The sequence below is a fragment of the Struthio camelus genome, chromosome 3 (genome assembly GCF_040807025.1).
Source record: "Struthio camelus isolate bStrCam1 chromosome 3, bStrCam1.hap1, whole genome shotgun sequence".
Taxonomy (NCBI): Eukaryota; Metazoa; Chordata; class Aves; order Struthioniformes; family Struthionidae; genus Struthio; species Struthio camelus.
In genome coordinates, this window is record NC_090944.1 from 87452873 (window position 1) to 87475280 (window position 22408).

Consider the following 22408-nt stretch of genomic DNA (forward strand, 5'->3'; position numbering starts at 1 on the left):
CCCTGGGGGCTCACCCACAGGACTAGTTCAGACATCAGGGGTCTTGGCCATCGTCACCCCTGCTGATGAGCCAGATGAATATTAAGCAGAACATAGGATGAATTGTTTTTTTCAAATATTTTTATCATGGATTATCATTAATTTGGAAGCTATGCCCATGGTTAAAAGAATGATAAAATTTAAATGTAAGTACCCAAAAATTAGAAAAAGAAAGAAAGAAGGAAAGAAAAATCCTCAAATTAAAGTTCCTGTTGCTGAATTCAGCACACCAGGAGTGTCTACATTTTGCTACAATTTTAATTATACAATCTTGGGCAAACTGTCCCACAGTATATCCTCCTCCTCCCCACCCTTTTTTGTAGGAATGGTTCTAATTTGGAGTTTTCAGAAGAGTGATGAAGCAGCAATCACGCAATCCATTTTCCAGAATACAGATCCTTTCACTTTATGCACATGAGAAGACCTACTGAAGCCGAAAGAGAATGAAGACAAGGTTGTAAGGGGCATATTAAGCAACAGAGAACGGTTCACTAGACCTATGCTCAAGTTGGTATCCATCAGCTGACCAGATTGTTTGCTTTCCTTTCAGCTAGCGCATCCATCTGCATCTACTTGTTGTCTTCTGCCTCAGAATCATTCTACCAAATATATCTTTTGCAATGCTAACTTGGAGGAGAGAAAAAAAAAACAACTAAAATTTTGGGCATGCTAGCCTTTCTACCATCACCGCTACAACAGCACAAACACTGCTACAACAACACAGTATTACAAAACAATGCTGATAGTTCAGACTATGAAGACCCCAAGGTAGAGAAAGAAAATGTGGACAGTATCTAGTAATACACACCAACAAGCCAAGCCCTTTATCACTTATTTTAATCTGCTGGTATGAAAGTTTCTGGTTTTGTTTTCTTTACAAAAGCAGGATAGCTGCCATCACGAGAATTTCAGTATTTCTCAGGGGGGTCTTGTGTTCAATTTCTTCTGTACACCTACACACCATTTCTTGGGTAATATATCATGCTCTCCACCCTTTGGAGCAGCTGGTGTGATATTATTGGAGAGACGCAGTGCATTGATTCTGGACTGCTGGGAACTACCAGCTGGCACAGTGGGTAACAGGATAAGTATTAACTGTGGCAGATAGAGTTGTTTCTTCCATACAGAGAATGGCTCCCTTCGTTTAAAAATAAATAAGCAAACATATTCTAAGCATTTCTCCCTCTTTACATTTTCCCTGTTTCCAGGACTTCTGAAATGAATCCCTATAATTTCTCTTCCATAGGCAGTATTAGGAGATAACAACTATAGAGGTTCTGCTCTGCATTTATGTGCCTGATACTTAGCTTAAAGCTCTGATTTTCACAGCACATAGACTGCTTCAGGACTGATTAACGTAATGTAGCATCTTTCAGATTCCACCTACATATAAGCTTTGCCACAAAAGCTATGCAGTACTATGATGAATAAAGTGCAGTAATCCAGGCTGCATCAGGGGGAATGCATAGTATCACAATCAGCACACATTGCGATGAAGTACTTACATTTGCTGGTTTACAAACAGTGCAGATGGCAACAAAAGCTTTAACTCCGGCAAGTATATATGAGATTAGATATTCTTTTCACCTCATAATCTTTGTTAAGCTTACCTTCTCAGAGAAATAAAGATAGCAGAGGATTCTGAGAGAGTACATGAATCCAGTCCTGCAGGCAATGAGAAATAAGGAGCTTTAAGATATAGTTTAGTGTTATTCTCACTAGACTTCTCCACATGCCAAATTACATCACCAGTGTTTATGGAGTTTCCAAAGAGAGCGTTGTAGCTCTGAACAGAGTATGTAATCCGGATGTACAGGCAGCACACACAGATCATCCTATCTTATTGACATTTGTAAGACGACATTGAGTTGTCAGTCATGATGTCCCATTGAGGAAAAAAAAAGTAGCAATAAACTGCAAGGCCATTTCTGTATGAGAAAGCCTCTTTATTAATTGCATCTCATTAGTGATTGCAATATTGTACTAGAGAGAATAAATACTGTCACAGGAAATGCTTAAATTTGTTTAAGTTGCTTGGATGTGATTAAGGATCCAAATTCTAGAAGATGTTTTGACCTTTGTTGGGCTTAATTGAGAAGCTACTTTAAGGAAGATTAAAAATAGCTCAAATTTAAATTAAATCATAGTGAACCAACGCACATCACAAGAAGAGGCACCAAGAGGACGGTGCTAAGCAAAGTTATGGTAAAAAAAAAACAGGAGAATCCAAGTCAAAATGCAGAAGAATATAACAGATTATGAAGGATCTCAGAAATTCACTTGATAATAAGCTCACAATGAGTGAGCTAAAACATGTAGAAATGGCTATTCTGGTACATAACAAAAGGAACAATATTTGTAGGATAATCATAACGCCTCATTTCTTGAAAATGAATAGGTACATTCAGAACTAAACTGGAGGTATTTAGGTAACACAATGTTATGTATTGGGAGGTAGGTGCAAAAGTGTCTGAGCTGATGTAAGAAACAGACCATCAGACTGGATGAGTGGGTAACAAACTTTTTAATTTATTCCTTCTTCATTCTACCTGTTTATTCTTTTACCATTTTCCCCCACATTTAACACAACTATCCAGCATCTCTGAACAAGTGTAAAGGCCCTAAACTAATATACTGCTGTGTACCTTACATCACTTTACATATCTTAAAGTATTTGACAATTAGGTGAGGGAATGGAGGAGCCAACCTCAAATGCCTCTGCAGGGTGCAGTTTTGTGGCATAGCTAAATTATTCTAATGATATTCTTTTCCACTTTATCTACCAAAACTGCACTCTGGTTAGGTGAGCGCCTGAGCCATTGCAAGGAAGGAGGAAAGAGGAGCGGAAAATGCCTTCAACAAGCAGTTAGTTACAGCATTAGCATAGCTGTCCCGTAAAATGCACCAGTGTTTTCTGGGGGATTACAGGCGGGCAGGGTTTTCACTATTGATTTTGGTTTGGTTTCTGGGTCTCCTCACCCCCAAGGATCCACCCTCTGATCTGTCACGTCTTGTGGCCATATAAGCACAACTGGCAACATGAGGGGGGGAACGAGGAAGGGTCAGGGGGAGAAGGGGAAGGAAGAAGACTTGATCTGAATGCATATCCAGTGCTTCTGCCATTGTAGATCTGTCACGTTCAGGAAGCATCTAAGTCGGATACAATGTGGGGAGTCCTCCCTTCTAGCAGATTCTTGCAAGCTGTGGTCAAGAAAAACAGCTCATCTTTTGACAGACAGCTAGACAGAGATGCCACACTTGCTCAGGTCATTTACTCCTTTTGGCCCCTGGACTTCACAATAACTGATTCTTCAAAGGAAGATAAATAACCTATAATAAACTTAATACTATTTGGAAATGCTGTATACGCATAAGAAAATGCCTGCTCACCCTCCACAGGCATTTCCCTTATGAAATGAAGCTTGAAGCTTGAGTCGTTCTCTCAGCTTGCACAGCTGCAAAAATTATTCATGATCCTAATATTACCAAATGCATCTAAAAGATTTGTCTGGCTGACCTCCTAAGGCTCTGTTTTCCATAAGACAACAACTATACATAAGGTAAAAAAAGTATTTTCTTTTATTGAGTCTAAATTTACTACCCTTTTTATTTTATTACCTGTCTGCTTTTTCCCACATCTCTGAGCAGGTGAAAATGAGGACCTGATCTGTTTTCATTATGCTCATTGTGCTGCAGGAAAATGGGAGACCAATGATACAAGCAACATAGGGGATGATCTGAAAAAAGCAAAGGAGAACACTTTCTCCTATCACCCACTTAGGCAAAGACAGTTTCCCCAGGTTCCAGTCTATTTTAACACTAAATATATCAATAACAGCTTTGGTTTTAATTCAGCTTTCAGCTTCTTCAGGGCCTGCCATGCCATACTTGAGCACCTGTACTTGAAAAAGGCCTCCCTGGATCCAGTCAACCAAACAATCCCACCTTGATCTTTCAAATTCTGTTCAAGGAGGTCTAATGAAAACATCTGTCTGATCTGTCCACTTATAGAGATCTTCCATTAAATATATTTTCTTTCACATTACATACCTTCACTTGACACTATATCTAGTCTCAATATACTCGGGGAATCAAACTCTCTCACGTGCATGAAAATATACATATATATACTCATATTCTTTTGCTGGCTAAAGCCTCTCAGAATTACAATTCCACCTCTTGCCAAATAAACAATCTCATTGATCAATGCAGATAAAAACTTCTGAATCTATCAACTCTTAGGGTATCAGACATTATAAACAAAGCAAAGTAAGTCTTAATTCAGTCAGACAAAACAGAATTCATCTCAGAAAAAAAATCATTTACTCATCGCAAACTCAATGTATTTGAATTTTACCCAACAGAACTAGCATCCCCCTCATTTTAGTTGATAGGGGAAAAATAATTTATTTGATGGAATAAATCCAAGAATATCTGTACCCACTCTTAATTTGAGGAAGTTATTTGATGTAATAAAAACTTCAATCAGAATTTGTTCCAATTCTGCACCATTAAATAATGGATTTATTTCAACTCAGTTTAAGCAAGAACATTATGTTGCTACAGATGAAGCCATTCTTTTTCTTTTACATTTCAAAAGCAGAATTTTTACCAGCCTGGGAGGCCTCCTGCAGATGAATCAGGAGTCTCTCCTTGCCAATACCCATAATCTGAAATCTTCCTGTTTTCCATTCTTAAGATTAAAAATAGTGACAATGACCACCATCCTTCAATGTCCTTCATTCGATAACTTTGAGTAATAGCTGGGACTAACAACTTCCAAGGATTGTTTCCCTTCCCATCACCTAACTACAGAAACAGCTAAATAAGAACAAATGTTTTTTTCACCATCACTGGCAAAATGCACTGTAAGTAAAAACAATTTCTATCCAGCTCAGGGCAGAACAACTGCCGAGAGTGAAAAATCACACCTAGGTCATCTTCCTATTCAATTAACAGAGCAGGATAGAAAGGACAGAACCAAAGTTCAGAGTTCTGCTGGAGCCAGACACCTCCAGAGCGTGCTAAAACTCACTGTAAACACAATCATGCTTTTAGGGTTTTTCACCCTGTTTACAAGTGGCTTCATTAGTGCAGCTACCACTGTTTTGCTGTTCAGTATGCCCTCAGTCTTCACTTAAGCATGAAAATTGCTACAGCTTTATGAAGGTTTTTATGAATTTTATGAAGGTTTTTATGAATTTTATGAAGGTTTTTATGTAAATAGACATTAGTAACTGTTTGGAGGTTGATCCTCTTGTGTTCACTTGGTTCCTGTAAATCTTCCTGATCTCTTTGCTTCTGTTTCCTTATTTACCTAAAAGTATCAATTCAGTTTTAAAGTAAACAAAAGACAGAGAACAATTTAAAAATCAAAGTTACTTTTCCCGGAAAATCTCTATATGCTTCCAAACTATGTTGGTCAGTACACTACAGACCTTGGAAATGTGTGGAAATTGGTAGTTAATTACAGGCAGGTGTAATTTTAACTGGCCCTTACAGCTGGCAATAGCCACTGGAAGTATTCTTCACTGACATACCTTTCCCTTTCTCGCCATTCCACATCTTGTGCATATGTATAACAGCATGAGATAAATACATACCTTGTGGAGCCCAGTCCGTTTCCTTTTCTTATGGGGTTCTGTCAGCTCTGGAAGACAAATTGCACAGGAAGATTTGTTACCAAGTGGACTATCAGCAGCAAAGTGGCTTATGGGTTTCCCAGAACATAAGTAAAAGTTTCGTGTAACGTAAACTCTCATAGGTTCATGTAAACTCCCATAAACAAAGGCAAAGGAATTGCATTTATAGATGAGGTTCAGCATATAATGGCTGCACAGATGTTGGTAGATCCTATCACCCAAATGTAGGTTTTTCTACGGCAAAGGAAGGGAAGAACTGAGACTGCCCTTGGACAGTTCTATGCTCTCTGAATGGCATGCACCAGCTGTAAAGGCAGTCTATGAGTAAACGTGTTGTGCAAGGACATCATTTGATCAGAGTGGCAATAAGGCTATGTCAACATGTATGTCGTCCAAGAATTACAAAGACCTTGGAGATTCTCTGTGCAGAGCCATGTACATATATATTTGCTATAGATCAACATAAACAACAGCAAGTTAGTTAATGCTGAACATACGTGCACAATCATTCCTACTGGTCCCATATGGTCATATCCAGGTTTTTCAAAAACACAATACCTTGATTGCACCTGTCACCCAGACACAAGAAACACAATGAAATCTTCAAATTCCACTTTTCCTTCAGGACAAAAAGTCCTGAAGAAAAGAAGTGACCTGTCTGGAGAAAAACTGGCATCTGCTGGCAAAGAGAGAAGTAAGATAATGCAAGGACCACCAAGGTCCCAGCTCATATGCAAGGCAGGGAAAAGACAAGATTTTCTCCAAATCCTTTCAATATAGATACATATAGTTCTAGAACTGTGAACTATATGTGCTACTATATATGTAGTTCAAAGTTATAGAAACTGCCTCATTTAGAAGATTCTCACATCGGTAAAACTTTATCCATCACTTTATGAGAAACAACTTAATTCACCATGTTCATAACAGTTTCTTAGTGACACTTTTTCCTATGAGCATCGTATTCAGACCAGCTAAGACTCCACAGATGCTAATGCTGGCAATGCAGTGCTTAACCCCACTGCTGCACAGACTCATTCAGTTTTAGGGAAAAAAGCCATGGAGGGCCTGGTCATATGTTTCCATAGTTCTTCACTAGGTTGCATTTAAGGTAAGATAAAACAGTGTTTTGGATCTCTGCCCCTGCTTTAGTTCTAGCACCACACAAACATTTCTGAAAGTTTTAGCTTCAGAGTCTTTGTATCCCCTGTACAAGTACAAAAGGAGGAGGTAGCACCAAGTCTGCTGTTGCATATCTGGAAGAAAAAGACTACACAGTCAACTTTCCTATTGGACGTGACTGACGTCACTGTCTGAATTTGGTCCAGCAACCTCAGTTTTCATTAACATCACCTCCATTTAAACATCTTTGAATGAGCAAACAAAAACACTAGGCAAAGGAGAAGTGGACAAGTGAAGGGAGAGATGCCAGATGACTCCTGCACACATCCCACACATGCTGCTGTCTTCCTCCTGTTGATGTGTACTGTACTGTACCCTAAAGGACTGAGGGGAAAATAAAAATGACAGAGAACAGGCAGCACCAATTCAGCTGGAACCGTGTCTGGAGCAGGGAGCTGAGACTGAAACTACAACTGCCTGAAATCACTGCACCACAAAGGATCAGCAGCCAGTTCTTGCAGAGAAATTTTATCAGCACAGGAATGGTCTCACCTAAATGGAATATGCAACATTGTAAAAGACTTATTTTTACCAGCCTGGGAAGCTGGAGAAACCATGACACCCAGAGCCCATAGGTACACGCAGCAAGCCTGAGCCTTCATTTCCCAGCTCTCTTCATGAGCCTAACGTTGTGCAGTAGCTAGGCTGCAACGCCTACGTTTCTTTTCTTTTGAAATAGGCATAAGAGGGACAGGTGGATGTAACAAAGTCTCACACTGACAGAGAAATAGGCTTTGCCTAGAGCATGCATCTGGACCAAAGCTCCCATATGCCACAATGTAGTTGTAGCCTTAAGTGACCGGCCTAAAACGAGTTAGCCTGTGGTGGACATAACATTGAATCCAGATTTTCTCTTCAGAGCATTAACTGAAAGATTATCTTTCCCCTGCAAGTATCAGTAGCCACCACATCAAAATAAACATCTTTGTGAAAATCATGGACTCTATTCACTTAAACTTCTATTACCGAGTAATACATAATTCTTTAAAAGTTTATAAAACAGCAAGACTTATATGAAGGAACAGTTCAAACAGCTGATGCCACCATTTGCCCTGAAATAAGTGACAAACAAACATTAACCTCCTCAAAAAGTTCTGTCACCAAATATATGAACAAACACAAATCAACCTTATTCCTAAGCAAGTCTTTTTACGTGTTTTGTTATTCCAAATGCATTGCAGATGTGGTTCTGAGAGATGCATCAGGTATTTTGTTTGCATTTATGACGTTGCTGAATGAAGTCACTCCTTCTCTAAAGAACCAGGGTGAGGGGTTCTGAGTTTGAGGAGGTGAAGTTTGCAGTGAGAGTTGTTGGTGCCTCTGGACAAGCGCTGTCTGGCTTTTTGGTCTTGAGTAAGGATGCTTTTTCTTTATAACAGTGGTTTGCTTGATCACTCTCTGTGAACAGCCTTATATTTTACTATTCCTTTCAACTGGCCTCATCCCTGCAACAAAGCTTAATACTTTATATTCGCATAGTAGTCCTTCAACTTCCACACATCTAGTTTAGAAGGGAAAAATTTTGTCTATATTATTTAGTGGCAGCAAAACAAAACCCTGACTACACCTGTTTATTTAATAAAGGGAAATTCTGACTGTGGAATCCAACTCAAGCATTTTTACCACTTTGAAACATTCTACCCCATTAGAGAGCTATTTACAGCTCCTTGTAAATGAACCATTGCAAAATATTACACCTTCTATGTTTTCCCCTCAAAGATTGTCTCCCAGCTCCTGGAAATAAAATACACTGTTCTCATTCTCTCATTATTACTTAATCTATCAAGAAATTCTCAATGCTTGAGGCTCCTACAAATATCTGTAAGATGATTAACATAAAAAGTCTTGAATATATATTTTCTCTTGCAGACTTTTGAGACAAAGTAGGAAGGCAGGAACTTAGAAGTACTTTAAAACCTGTGAAGGTGCAGGTTTAAGGAGAAATAGAGGAAAAACTGCAGAATGGGACTGACAGCTTCATAATAAGAAAGGATTTTAAGAGAATAGGGATAAGGTGTTGATGTTATAGATGTTGATGGCTGGTTGGATAGGGAAGTTATAACTGCATTTCTGTAGTGACTTTGGTACTTAAGCAGGTTTCTGCTGCATCACAAAGGACCCTGCAGGTAGTCTTCCTGACTACTGGCTCTAGAACACCTCACTTCTACAAGCTGCACAGGTAACCAGCACCAGTAGTATGCCACAAAGCTCCTTTGCTTTTTGGCTTTCAGAGGGTGGAAACACAATTTAGCTTGGCCCTGCTTTCCAACAGCCTCAGATAGATAATAGATTTATCTGGGTTACTTTCACTACTGCTGAGGTTTACCAGCGTTTGGCCAACATAATTTTCCTTCTGAATTTTCCTATGGTTCACATTATCTTTGATAATACCAACCTTGTATTCAATGCAACCCTTCTTTGCTAAAGATAATTTTCTTTGCTTTTTGCATCTATTTCCCTTCTTCAGTTTCTCTGGAGCTTCCCTTTTATCGTTTTGAGAAAGGACTAGTTAAAAGAAGAAACTTGCTGATTTCAAAAAGCTCAAACTTTGATGGTCAAACACAGAACAGAGTATTAACCTGTACCTTGATGACCTACAGAACAGTATTTGTGTGTGTGTAAACGGAAACTCTTATGTTGCTAGATCTCTAGAAAGTACCAGTTGCTACAAAAAGAGGTGGAATTTAGAAGCCGGTAAAAAATGGGATATCTGAGATTGAGAAGACTGAGTCCCTGTGGAAATGAGGTCCAACAAAGTCAAAATCAAGAACACTTGAGGCTTCATATAATGGAGAAAAGACAAACTTAGACCAGGAAAATATCACACTATCTCCAGACAAACTCCAGACAAACTCCAGCACTTTGAGCCATAAGAGATGGGTTGATTCAGAGGAGGTATCCTGAAACCCTGCTTCACCTTCCTGCTACCCATAGTGTGCCGTTCTCCTCCCTACAGCTGCAGCTGTCGGTATGGCCTCCTATCAATGCACAGAAACTGGAATACTACTCATCTCACTTCAAACAGGAATCTTATTCTGGAGAAAAAGATCATCAGCTGAGCAATTTCTAAAATTTAACTTCTCATGTATATGGAAGAAGTTTGTTCATCCAGAATTCTCTACCAAGCACTTCCATATGGATGGCTTTCTTGAGACATATAACCATTGCTTACCAGTTGTTTGAGGGAGCAGCTTTTGTAGGCCTAACAAAGGCACGGTGAGCCAGAGTGAGCTAAAAAACCTCATAAAGGTCATAGCTGCTAAGACTGAACAAAGCAGCCCATTTCAACCCCACGCCAATCAATACAGAGACCCAGGATACTAATCAAATGTTCAGAATATCCTGTAGCAAGTCTGTAGCTAGGTGTACAGTATATAGTAGTTGATAGTTAAAGAACATGCGTTTGCCATAATGTGTTGACCTTTTTTCTGTTTAAGTAGAAATAATGGTTTTATGGTATGTTTAATAATACATGTGTTTGTCACTTCACTTCTAACAGCACTTCTGGAAGAAGAAGGCTTTAGTCTAAGACTTCCTGCAATTTAGACTCATCATTTTAGAAAGAAAATAGTGTATTAGAGACTTACTCATGGCTTTGCTAGCTGAGCCTATCGAGCTAGATTGCAAACCTTACAGTCTGTCTAAATGTGGGTGAGATAATTAGGTGTTGCAGAGCTAAGCAGATCTATTCATGACACTGGGTGTCACTGCAAGTATTCTTGTCCCATGGCTTTCAGAAATCGATTTCAAGTTCAGCAGACACTTACCTAGTTCCATTAGAAAATAATTATGCTATAGGGCAATCTGCGAAAAAAAATGCATACATGCAAGGTATGGAAGTGCTGTTTAACAGTGCAGAATGGTTACTTTTTACAGGCCAAGCCACTTGCCTCCTTAATGGCAGTCCAAGACTAACTCTGTGGAAACAGTGGAACAGTTCTGCACCCAGAGTTGGATCTTTCCCTTGCCTCTTGCATGCACCCTGCAGTTCTGCCCTTTTTAGTTTGTCTACGTTGAGAATGCATAATTATAGGCTAGACCAAGGGATCTAAAACCTGATATTAGAACTCTCTTAAAAATATTCAGATCTCTCAGCACTCAGGAAAAGGAAGGAGTCTTTCTGCACACCATCCAGACTGAGGTTGCTAGATAGAAGCTATAAGCTCATGAAATAAGCTATTTCAATATTTGTGGATATTAGTAGAAACTTGGAAGTAGGTACACATAATTAGAGCAGATCAGGAGTCTTATGGCAAAAGGGGTTTACTTCAGAAAAACAAATCGTGGAAACATGTTCAAATCTCAGTTTTTAGAAGGTTCTGCTGAAGCTCCGGGACGTTTCCACTGGAGATCTGCTAAGTTCCAAGCCAGTTCATCTGCTAAGTTCCAAGCCAGTTCATCTAATGTCCTTAAAAGACCCAAATCTCCAGTTCTTTAACAGAGTCACCTCATTGCCTATCTTAGAGTCAAGGTTCCCAGGGCTCCCAGCTCTGCAGCAGATAGCTGTGCCCTGAGTACATAAGCAAAGCATGACGTTCCTCATGCTTCCAGCCTCGTCACTCCACTAGGAAACTTCACTGTCCTGAATGATGCCCTTTAGAAAGTGCAGATAGCCTGCAATGCCTTGATGTTGTGTGAATGCCAGAGTAAGTGAAACGCTAAATGAAAAAAAAAAAAACCTTCACCATAAATGGGAAAAAGCCAGAAAATTTAAATTTGATCAGATCAGCAAAGTGTTCAGCTGAACCTATACTTGGCCATAAATAAGCAGATTAGCAAGCTTCCCCATTTTACACATTAGCAGAATAAATCCAAGTACCAATTCCAAAATGAAAGGTTGTTTCAGGGAAATCCATCCAATACTGATCAGAGGTGGACCATGATAAACTACTGTACCTGTAGTTGGAGAGATAAATATGTCATTCCCATCTGGACACCGCCTGGCCTAATTTTTGCCCAGCTATAATTAATTATCTTTAAACTAAACCTGAAATCCACTAGAGCTGCTCTCCTTAGTTTTATTTACCGTTCTGACAAAATAAATTATCAATTGCAATCACTACCAGAACATTTATTCATTCATAGTATTAATTTAGTGAAGTTTCTTGATTTTTTTAAAAACATTGGGATAAGCCACCCCTCAGCAAAAGTTTGATTCAAATGAATCCAATATTCTTTTTCCTAGCAATGCACTTCTATCAACATTATTTCCTTGATGATTTTTAATCTTGATGCTAGGGGCAGCTTGCTTCCTAACCCCATCCTAAGCATGTGCTATTTTTGGCCTAGATGCAGAAGTCATCACTCTCTGAAAAGATTTAAAAAATATCAGCACTTTCAAGGTCCTCTGGAAGAAGAACTTAATACCGTTGCTTGATTTTGTCCTCTGTGGAATAGCTAATCACACAGGATACCTCCAATTAATTTCTGGTGCTGCCTTCCTCAAGAGTCTTTAACATTATAAATTTTTAATATATATATCTATAAATAATTTTTAAATATTATAAATTCTAAAAATGGATAACTTTAGAAATGTGAAAACTTCTATTTCATAGACCTGAAAATGATAAATTATATTCCTTGTGTATACAGAGTACCTCCCATGCAAGGATCCCAGAATTTCAAAAATATTAGTTAAAGTAACATAAGATAGACATATGACAAGTAAATTCCGTCTGGCCAATGTAGGCATGGATTGGCTGAGGCATAGAGCATCCTAATGAATCATCCTACCTAAGGCTATGCAGAAGCTAAATGAGGGAGTAAAGGAGAAAAGCTATCAGAATCACGACACCTTGCTTGCCTTCTAACCACCTCCACCGCACTCCTGCCGTGAGGAAGAGTAGGCAGGTTACTGCCTTCAGCTGCCTCAGCAGCCAATGCTGTCCTCTGACAAAGACACTGATTTTATCCATACCTTGGGTCCCATTGTCCTTAGGCATATAACTTAAGTCATTATTCACCACTTACGAAGCAAGACACTCCCCGCTTGTAATTTCTCCTATAGCGATAGCAGAGAGGTCACCCATTATATCTGGCAGTGTGACGATCGTAAAAGGCTACTCAAAAAGGCCTCGAATAAAATTACCATTTATATTCATAACAATCAATTTTTTGCAGCAAACACACCATGCTTACATCTGCAACAGTTTCAAATTATCTCTTTACAGACAGGGCATTTCAAAATCTTGCAACCTGGCCCCCAAAAGGATCAGGAAACAATGGAAGAGGTTTTCAATGTTAACCTTTTTGTTTTAAGACAGTTTCTGACACATGACTGATGGCCACAGAATTCAAGAATTACAGTTGGGGAGCCTGCTGATTAAAAGCTCACATCACCTTGAGCTTGAAGGTAAAAGCAGGGAGAGCGAAAACCTCTGGCTGCATGAACAACAGCAAGGCAGAGGAATGAGGAGTTTAGAAAGGAATAATATTTGACTACTAAATGGTATTGATTTTTCATTCATAATTGCTACAGTGCCTAGATACCTGAGATGGAAATCAAAGCTCGGCTGTGCTAGGCATTATACACAGAGTAAGAGAGAACGCGCCTGGTCTGTATACACAAAACGGTGAGTAGGAGAAGCAAGTGGAAAGGGGAATTAAAGTAGAAGAATTAAGGTACAGATGATTCCCTCCTCACTTGAGGCACTTAACTAATTACCTAAATCAGGAAGCTAGGAACATAGACTTTACCTATATCAACGATGAAAGAGAGAGGGGATGAATCAGTCCCTACATTTTCCTCTACTACCTGTTCATAACTGACGAAGGTTGAATAAGTTACTTGGGATGCCAGGCCACAGTTATCCAGGCCAGGCTTATTTCAGAAGTCAGCCCACAGAGTTGAGGTAGGAACATAGTTCAGACCTCCTCAGCCAAAAAGCCTTGTGTTCATTGGCAATTTTACTGGTTATATGTTGGAATGTGAGAGTTGAAATGCTATTGATTTAGCTCCTTAGATGGATATTTACCCCAGAAAAAAGAGTGCTTTTCTTTAAATTGGTTTAAGGAAAACTAAAGCGATAAGCTAAACGGAAAAGAGACGCTCCTACATAAGTAGAACAATGTCCATATTATAATTACAGGGATTTTGATTCACATCACAGTTAAACAGGCAATAACTGCTCAGTACAGCTGAGCTGTAGTCTACTGCCTTATCCACAGGACCGTCCTTTTTTTTTTAAAGGGAATTATAGGTAAAGCATCTAATGTTTAAACTTACTTCCATAATAGAGCAAAGCTAAGTACTCTCTGTGTAAATTGTTTGCTAAACTGTTTTGAGTTGTTACACAAAATATATTAATGCAGGCTGAGAGCTACTGCAACGACCTGTGAGACAGAACTCGTAGACGCAGGTGGTGACCAAACCTGGACACGGGCGCCTCGGTTTCTGACTGCCTGAGTCTCTTGCGCTGCTAGCAGAACACACGCAGCAACCCTTTGAAAGGAAAAACAACATCTGCACTTCTGTTTTAGCTGCTGAATGTGGATGGAGATACCTAGGAAACACAGATTACCGTTACAGTGGAAAAACCCCCACAGCGTCACCTTTGAAGACCACTGAGCCTGGCGATCCCAGCGTTAGAAGTGTTTGCTGCCAGAGGGAAGTAAGAGCTCATACTCCAGCACATACAGTGATAAAACCTTTAGTGCAAACTGCTGCCATACTAAAGTATCTGTGCTAAAGTTCCCTGCAGGCTCACACTGCATATGTTAATTATATTATGTACTGTCCAAAATGTGACGAGATAGGCAGCAATATTTCTCAAACTCCAAGGCTGAGAAACGTTGACACTTTCCAAGCATAAGCATCACTAAGTCACTCAGCTTTAGCTCCCTCTTGCCCAAATTAGCAGCCGTGTACCAAAGCCTGGGATTTCTGCATATAGTCCCTGCATTCCCAATGCCTGAGGAAGACATTCCTCAGCTCACTAACCAAACCAGTGGTTGGTCTCAGTCTCCCTGCACTTCAGCAATCAGAGCCCTGTCCATCCCTAAATGCCAACAGAACAGGACAGAAGCTCTCTACCAGCTCCTCACACAGACAAATGCTAGAGGGAGCAACCAAAAAACTCACTTCTGGGTCTATTTGGAGAAAGAGCTGCTCCTACTCCGAATCAGCCAAGGTGAGGTAAGGCAGAGGGTGATGGAGAACGCAGAGAGCTCATCTCTGCCCAAGACCCTGGCAGCATGTTGATCTGTCCATCAGAAACAGAAGTAACATCACTACTGTTCTGGCCTGCAGGAAGGAGTTATTCCTTATTGCCTCAGTTCTTAACAGCCTGGACTGTTTTGGAAGGAACATAAGTTGGGCAGGAGGAGGAAGAAAAAGAAAAAGAAAAAAAAAGCAATCCTCTTTGATTTCCCACATGCAATTCTCACACAGGTAGAGATTAAATAATTAAACAGCAGACTACTGTTCCAGGCCATGCCTCCAATTCAGGAAACATAATGACTACTTGTCAGTAGTGACAGCACACGCTTTGCAATCCAGGGGAGCCTCCAGAAGGGAGGGTGCTCTGAGTGGAGCGCAAGATATCTGCTGTAACCCACAGAAAAGTGGGAACTCCAATTTCTCCACTTTACAAAATAGAACAAAAGATCTCAGCCTGCGAGAAGTTTTAAGGGCTCGTTAATGCTCATAAAATATTGAAGTCATTGGCTGAAAATGAAAACACTCAGGATGAATTTCAGAGCAAAGGCTATATTATTCATAGTACTTTAAAGGTTAAATATTCAAGATTAAAAAAAAAAAAACCAAAAAAACAAAAAAATCAAAAGCTTTACCAACAACAAGATCACTGAATAATACCAAAATACAGAGTATGTTTATGATCTTTTAGGATTGCAGTTTGTTTGGATTACATCAAACAGCATCTGCTGTATTTTTCCTTTACCCAAAGCACTAAGAATATGCATAATCACAGTATCATTCTACATTGTGGAATATCCAAATCTTTCTGTACGTTTCATTAAAGGGGAGCTCTTCCAAGGTAAATTTGAAAATATATAACACAATATAAGGAAAAAACCTGCCAGTTACACTGCACATTTGCATTTTTTTTTACCAGAGGCATTACTGCTTGACAAAAAAAATTCTCTGTTGCATCCCATACTCTGCCTCAACTGTGGAGAAGTCATAATCTTATGTTTATGGCATATATGGCTGTAGTCAGGCATAGACCATGATTACCACGGTGTACAATTTTTAATTTCCTAGGGGCAACATTTTTTGTTGCAACTGGCAGGTTGTTTATAGTTGTCATTTTGAGTTGCTTTTTTGTTGTTGTTCTTCAGGCCTTTTATTAACATACTGCTAGATATCACTCTATGATGGCACATGCTGGGTTAGTGATAATGTTGTCTGTTGTGGCAGGTCTCCTTTGCAGATTATGGGTATAAAATGGGCAGGGGGCAATTTACTTGTCAGAATATTTACAAACTTCAAATTGCTATCTGCACTCCTTAATGACTTGCACAACGAAAAAAATTGCAATGTCATCATGTCTGTGCTGCATGATGTATGGTAATAGAGAAAATGGGCTGGGAGGGAGACAGCCCTCATTAAAAACAAATAGCTGTGACTGACATGAAAAGCTATGAAGGCAAAAGAAAGGTAAACACATTCATATTTAAGTGGTTTTATTCAAGGGATCACAGAACTAAGAAGGCTTGATAACCTTATGTAGGCCCTACTGAAGAAATTTGTATTGGTTCACCCAGTATGGTTGTTAACCCGGAAGACATACCCATTTCTTTCTCCTGGCTACATTCATCCAAAAATAACTCTACCCGCAATTTAAAAGGACTACTGTATCTTGCTTATTTTACACTTGATTCATTTGTGTTGTCGAATAACTTTTTTATGTAACAATTTTTTAAGACTTTTATTGCACCTCTTATACAAACTTGCTGCATTCCCCTCTTTGTGACTTCCTCTATTTTTCCCCTTCTCTGAGTCACAGAACAGCCCATGGTCCCATTACTCTAGAGTAGCTTCCAATGATGTTTGGTTTGCTAATAGGAAAGGGAATAAAGATAATATCATATTTCCTTCTGTTATCCTATTTCTCTTCCTTTCCCCATTTTTCTCCAAAATGCTCTTGGCTTCTTCCCTTCCTCTTCTCCCTGCTTCCTCTACTTGTTATCAGTCTGATATCATCAGAGTGATGAATCCCCACTAGAGGCACCTGCCTTAGCTCAAAGCTCCCATCAGAGTCTGGGACTCCTGCTGCCAGGTTGGAGACTTACACAGGGCAAGAAGTCTGCCATTCGTTTGTACAACTCTAGCAATACCGGTCTTCCTCCCACAGAGACCGGATATATCAGTAGACACCCACAGTAAATTAAATAGGAATCTAAATAAATCAGCCAAAGACCTGCATGAATAGCAAGATTCTCTTAGTGCAGATCTAACACTGAGCACAGAAGCCTTTTTTCAGCCCTCTCCGGGAGGGTGTTTCTCAGTCCTGCTCAGGAGCTTCCTGGTAACACATCAGAACAAGCCGGACAACCCCAGCGCTTGCATGATACTGCAAGAGCAGTCATCTCCGCTATCCTATACCTCTGCTAGTACTAAGGCAGATTCAAAGCGGAGGAAAGAAAACAGGATTTAGGGGCCACAGCTACAAGCAGTACTGCTGTGAAAGCTGTACACTGTAGGAAGCCCAACTTCCCAACTTTACAAGCTTTCAAAGTATTTCACTTGCTAGGAACCTCATGACGCTTATCTTGGGCACTGGAGAATCAGGGGAGTGAAAGCTCAGGAGGTGGTTCATAGGCAAAACATCCAGCATCTTCCCAGGACACCGCTGGGAATCAACATAGGGTAAATATATAGCCAGATGACAAGATGACCTGGGGACAGCAAGGATCTCTGCCATTCTTACTGGCTCACTACTTTTCATGGCCACATTTGGGCCACACAGTAGTCAAAATAGAGGACCAGTGTGTTGGGGTGCAGCAGGGGTCATTTTCTCCCTAAGGGCAGGCAAGTCAAGGGCGACCCCTGTATGGGCAGTGCCCTCCCCCACAGCACACCATCCCACAGGGTCTGAACACAGCGAGCAGAGCTGGGGCTGGTAACAGGGCCCATCAACAACCCCAGACACAATGATGGAGTGAGCTGTGTCTGTCCAGTCAGGAGTAGCAGGAGATGGGGCCAGAGACAGGACAGAAAATAGGTCCACAGCATAGCTCAGGCCAGAACTCCAGGCACAGGGCTGAGGTTAAATGGAGCCGTGGGCAGTGCTGGGGTGGAGGTTTCAGGTGAGGCTGCTCAGGGCATTAAGGCTTGTTGGTGCCTTCAGAGCCCTGATACATCCTTGTTGCTAAACTTGGCACAGAAGCATGCTGAAATTGAGCCACTATCTGACCACTCTTGCCACCGTAAAGAGCTACTGATTGCACCTTTCTCCATCATGATTTGATGGAGAGCTTTGATTTTTTAGAGCTCTAGGTTTCCTGGGATATCTCAATTTCTGTTGCCATCCTCTCCAAGGTAAGGTGGGAATTGAAGAAGAGTCTCAGTCATGGTGAAGAAAGCAAAACAAATAAAAGTTTCTAAAAGCTTTTTTTTCAGCTGATGTGCGTCCTGAGAAAAATGGAAACCAGTTACACTTTTTTATCACTTATTATCTGTGCCTTCCAATGAAGCCAACTGCTGAGAGACCCGTCAGCGTTCCTACTAATAATTCCCTCTACCCAGCTCTTCTAGTACTTCAGATAGCTTTACATTTTCTTCTTGCCCAAAGCCAAGTACAAGGAAGAGTGCACCCCATGCCAGCCTAATCGTTCCCTCCAGTGAGTAAGAATTTTTCCACTGACTAGAGTGGAATTGCACTGTATTCTTACTGAGAGCTAAAATGGCACAAGGTCACCAGGCAGCAAGATGATGATGATTAAATACATAGCAGTTATGTATTGCAGTTCTCATCGACAGATCTCTAAGCACTTTAGTAAGCAGCACATTATATCACTATTTCAGATAGCACATGGAGGAAGAAAGATTTGCTCTGACAAATCTAGCAGGCTAATAGTAGACCTGGGGTAGAAATCAGGTCTCCTAAATTTCAAATTTGTTCTTTATCTGCCAAGCCTTGCTTTCCTCCTGAAATATTCTCCTACACACAAAATTTACAAACATTTTTGATAGCATAAGAATCTCACATGTTAACTTTATAATTACATATCCACGGCAAACTGTTTAAAAGGTGCTTGTAAAATATCATCATTTATTTCTTGTTTCAGCATTGTTTACCAGCACCATTTTTCACAATCTTTGAAAATGTTAGAAGAGGGGTAACAGTCTGAGCATCTGGTTTGTCATAAAAATGGAACATGTTTACCTAAATGTGAAAGATTTACAAATGTTTTTAATGTTTCTATGGAAACCAGAAAATCACAAACCACTCGTGTCAGAGCCATTACCGTAGGAAAGATACATATTTTCTCCATATATATGGAAAAACATATCCCCAACAGAAAAAGCATGCTTTCATTTTAAATCAAATGAAAGTAACAGCGAAATCTTTTGAAATTTGGGATCCTTGCTTAGCCACAGACCAAAAGTAACACAGGCTTCCCCACACAGCACCATTGTTCAAAGCTGCCAGTACTCTATACTAAGAAGCTCAGGCTGTTAATCTACCTAGTCCTTGGCCTTTAGTCAAGCCTTTGTAAGAAAATATCAACTGGAAGCAGTTGTGATAGTAGATTTTGCAACATAAACAGCTTTACGTTGTGAGGGAGCTGGACTGACAGCCAAACTCACTGTATCCAGGCCACCTAACAACCTTCCAAGGGGAATAATTCTGGTTATTATCAGACTCAGGTAAATTACTGGAGATATGGATATATTTATCCAATCCACTTTCATGTTGTAGAGTCAATTTTTTCACAAAAACTAATCGTTTGCACTTGCCAGTGCTGTTCATTGACAACAATCTGATGAACTTAGCTAAACTGCATTTTACTCCATTTCTTCTCTCATACAACTCCCTCCTACTTCAAGTTATACAGAAAAACAGTCAGCATCATGGGACACTGCCAAAAGTTACTTATGATCTAAATCCATAGCTTCTTCTTAGTGCTCCATGTCTTACTTTTGCTATCTAACAAGCCATCACAACTAAAGCATTTCAGTATGTAAAGCTACCTATTACAAACTACCTCACCTTCATTCCAAACAACAGCACCAAACAATTTTTTTTGCTGTTTTGTCCCCCTCACTGCTTGTAAGTACTCTCATATGAGGTCAACAGATATTTAGCTGTGAGGGGCCAAGAAAAGTGCTGTCTTTATAAAGAAGCTATTTGGTTCATTTGACTCAGCAAAGGAAACTTAAATTTATCTATGTAAATAATCTCATCACAGTCAAGAGACCTATGCATACATAAAATTGTGCCCGTGCAACTGCATTCTAGCCTGTGTCCCATGTATTCACAGGCATCTCAGTGAGACTTCTGCACTGGCTGCAGAGTCACACCCTAGAGCCAGAGAGAGCCCTGAGCACCTCGAGGCTTCAGTAATTAGATGGAAAATTCAAGCTTTGGACATGATTTTCTCTCTCTACTGACTATAAAGGGAGAACAGAGCAACCACATGCCTAATTCAGGGATTTTCAAAGAAAGAGGGGATGAACCTTGGCCTCCATGCAGGTCATCAGTGCTAACAAAAATATTCCGTAACAAGAGTCTGCCCTCGAATAAGCTTGCCCAAGACACACATGCTTTCGACTTACATAGTTGATTAAAGTCTTTAGAAACCTATATTTGGCACTCCAAGAGTAGTCTGTATGTTTAGACATAATTTTATTTTCATCTATAGAACTTTGGGCCTGATATTCAGAAATACCTAAACATACCAGAATGCTAAGTGAAGCTAGTGAGTGAGCTACATTTCATGCAGCCTAAAGAACCAGGTTATAAACATTTAAGTAACTGCATATGGATGGCAATCTCCCTTTAATCCGCTTTAGTCCTAGATGTGTAAAACTGTTCACGAAAACTTGACATTAAGACCTAGAGGTCCTTTTTTAATTTGCTTTCATTTCTTGAGCTTTAGTATAAGACTCATGAGACTTATTCATCTGTGTTTTGAGATTCAGGAAACAAAGAGCGTTCCATAAGCAGTAACATCACTTTTAAAGAGATCTTCAGCGTCTGAAACCACGTTTGTTCCTCTTCCAGATAAACACCCCATAAGTATTTCCTTGCTTTGCTACTTAACCTGTAGCAATTATGTTGAAAAAGAGATATGAAACTACGTGCATGAGACTTAATTCTAAATTAAGTCACATGCATATTTTATAATCTCATTGAATGTTACTAGAAACAGCTTTCATTCCCTATTCCCCTCCAAACTATCACATCTGCTAATTTAAAACCAAGTTGAGGCTTCCCCCTCCCCCCAAAACACAGGCAACCGTGGTTATACTAACAATTCATACAAAGAACAGATTTCCTCTCACCTAACTTCATAGATCTCACAGTTTAATGGCTCATTTAAGCTAGAAACATAAGCTCCCTCTAAAGACAACGCAGAGAAAGAATCACAAATAAATAAATCGGAATAAATTGCACTTAAGAAGACATGCCCTCTAGATGAGACCACATGATTAAACTAGATACTTAACTCTTAGGTGGGATAAATTTAGGTGAAATTAACTCTTTACCCTTCCTCTGCCCCAACTGGATTTCAAATGCTGATCTTACAAGAGACAGAAGATTCTTGCATATGAGTAATTTCTGTGAGTAGGGTTTTAATTTCACTAGTATAATATGAGCAGTGATATAATATGTAGCACTGTTGGTTTAGGTGTTAAGAGTTTTTATGGAACTGCTGGAATAAATCCAGGGATTACAGCTCCAACGACTGATGAGCACAATATGAACCTACTGTTCTTCTGGAGAACTAGAATTTGCACTTCAATGCTCAAGCTAATCCTGCCAATAACGGCTTCCGAAAATCTAGCTCAGGGAGAGGTATTTCACAACTATCTCATAATACATATCTGAGCACATTTTTCTGAGACAGATTGGGCAGCATAAACTCATATGAATCAACGCAAATACTCTTCCTGAAAACGGTGGGAGTAGTAATGGGAACAAATGCTTGCTAAAATAAGTTAGTCATCTACGATGTGATACGTGAATGTTGCCACCTATCAGTCAGAGCCCTTGAAAAAGGCAAGATTGAGAATTTATTCTTCGTTTAGTTTCCACGGTTATTTTTAGATCTTTAAATGACCACTCTAGAGAAATGAAATTAAACATAGAATTTTCTTTTAAACACAGCAAACAGGTTTTATAAATTATAATACTGACCTCTTGCGCCCTGGCGTTTAGAATTAACGTTTTATCAGTCATCATCCAATACAATATATCAGGACTCCCAATGGACCTCTGCTATATTACATATAGTAAATATAAACAATTACTTTAGTAAAATTAAGGAAGTGACTATGCCAGATGACTAACAAAGGTTGGTTTTATTACAGTTTCAGCTAGCCACTTGATATCTAATTAACCCAGCTTTCAGGG

The 22408-nt window shown here is 39.7% G+C and overlaps 1 long non-coding RNA gene across 1 annotated transcript in view; it reads right to left on the bottom strand.

Moving 5' to 3' along the window:
- The window catches only part of LOC104147977 (uncharacterized), a 150567-nt gene that overhangs the window by 46736 nt on the left and 81423 nt on the right, over positions 1–22408 (bottom strand). The window contains exon 2 of the long non-coding RNA XR_695015.2: positions 5643–5689. This is a non-coding gene — a long non-coding RNA (uncharacterized lncRNA). The remainder of the gene's footprint in view (positions 1–5642; positions 5690–22408) is intronic.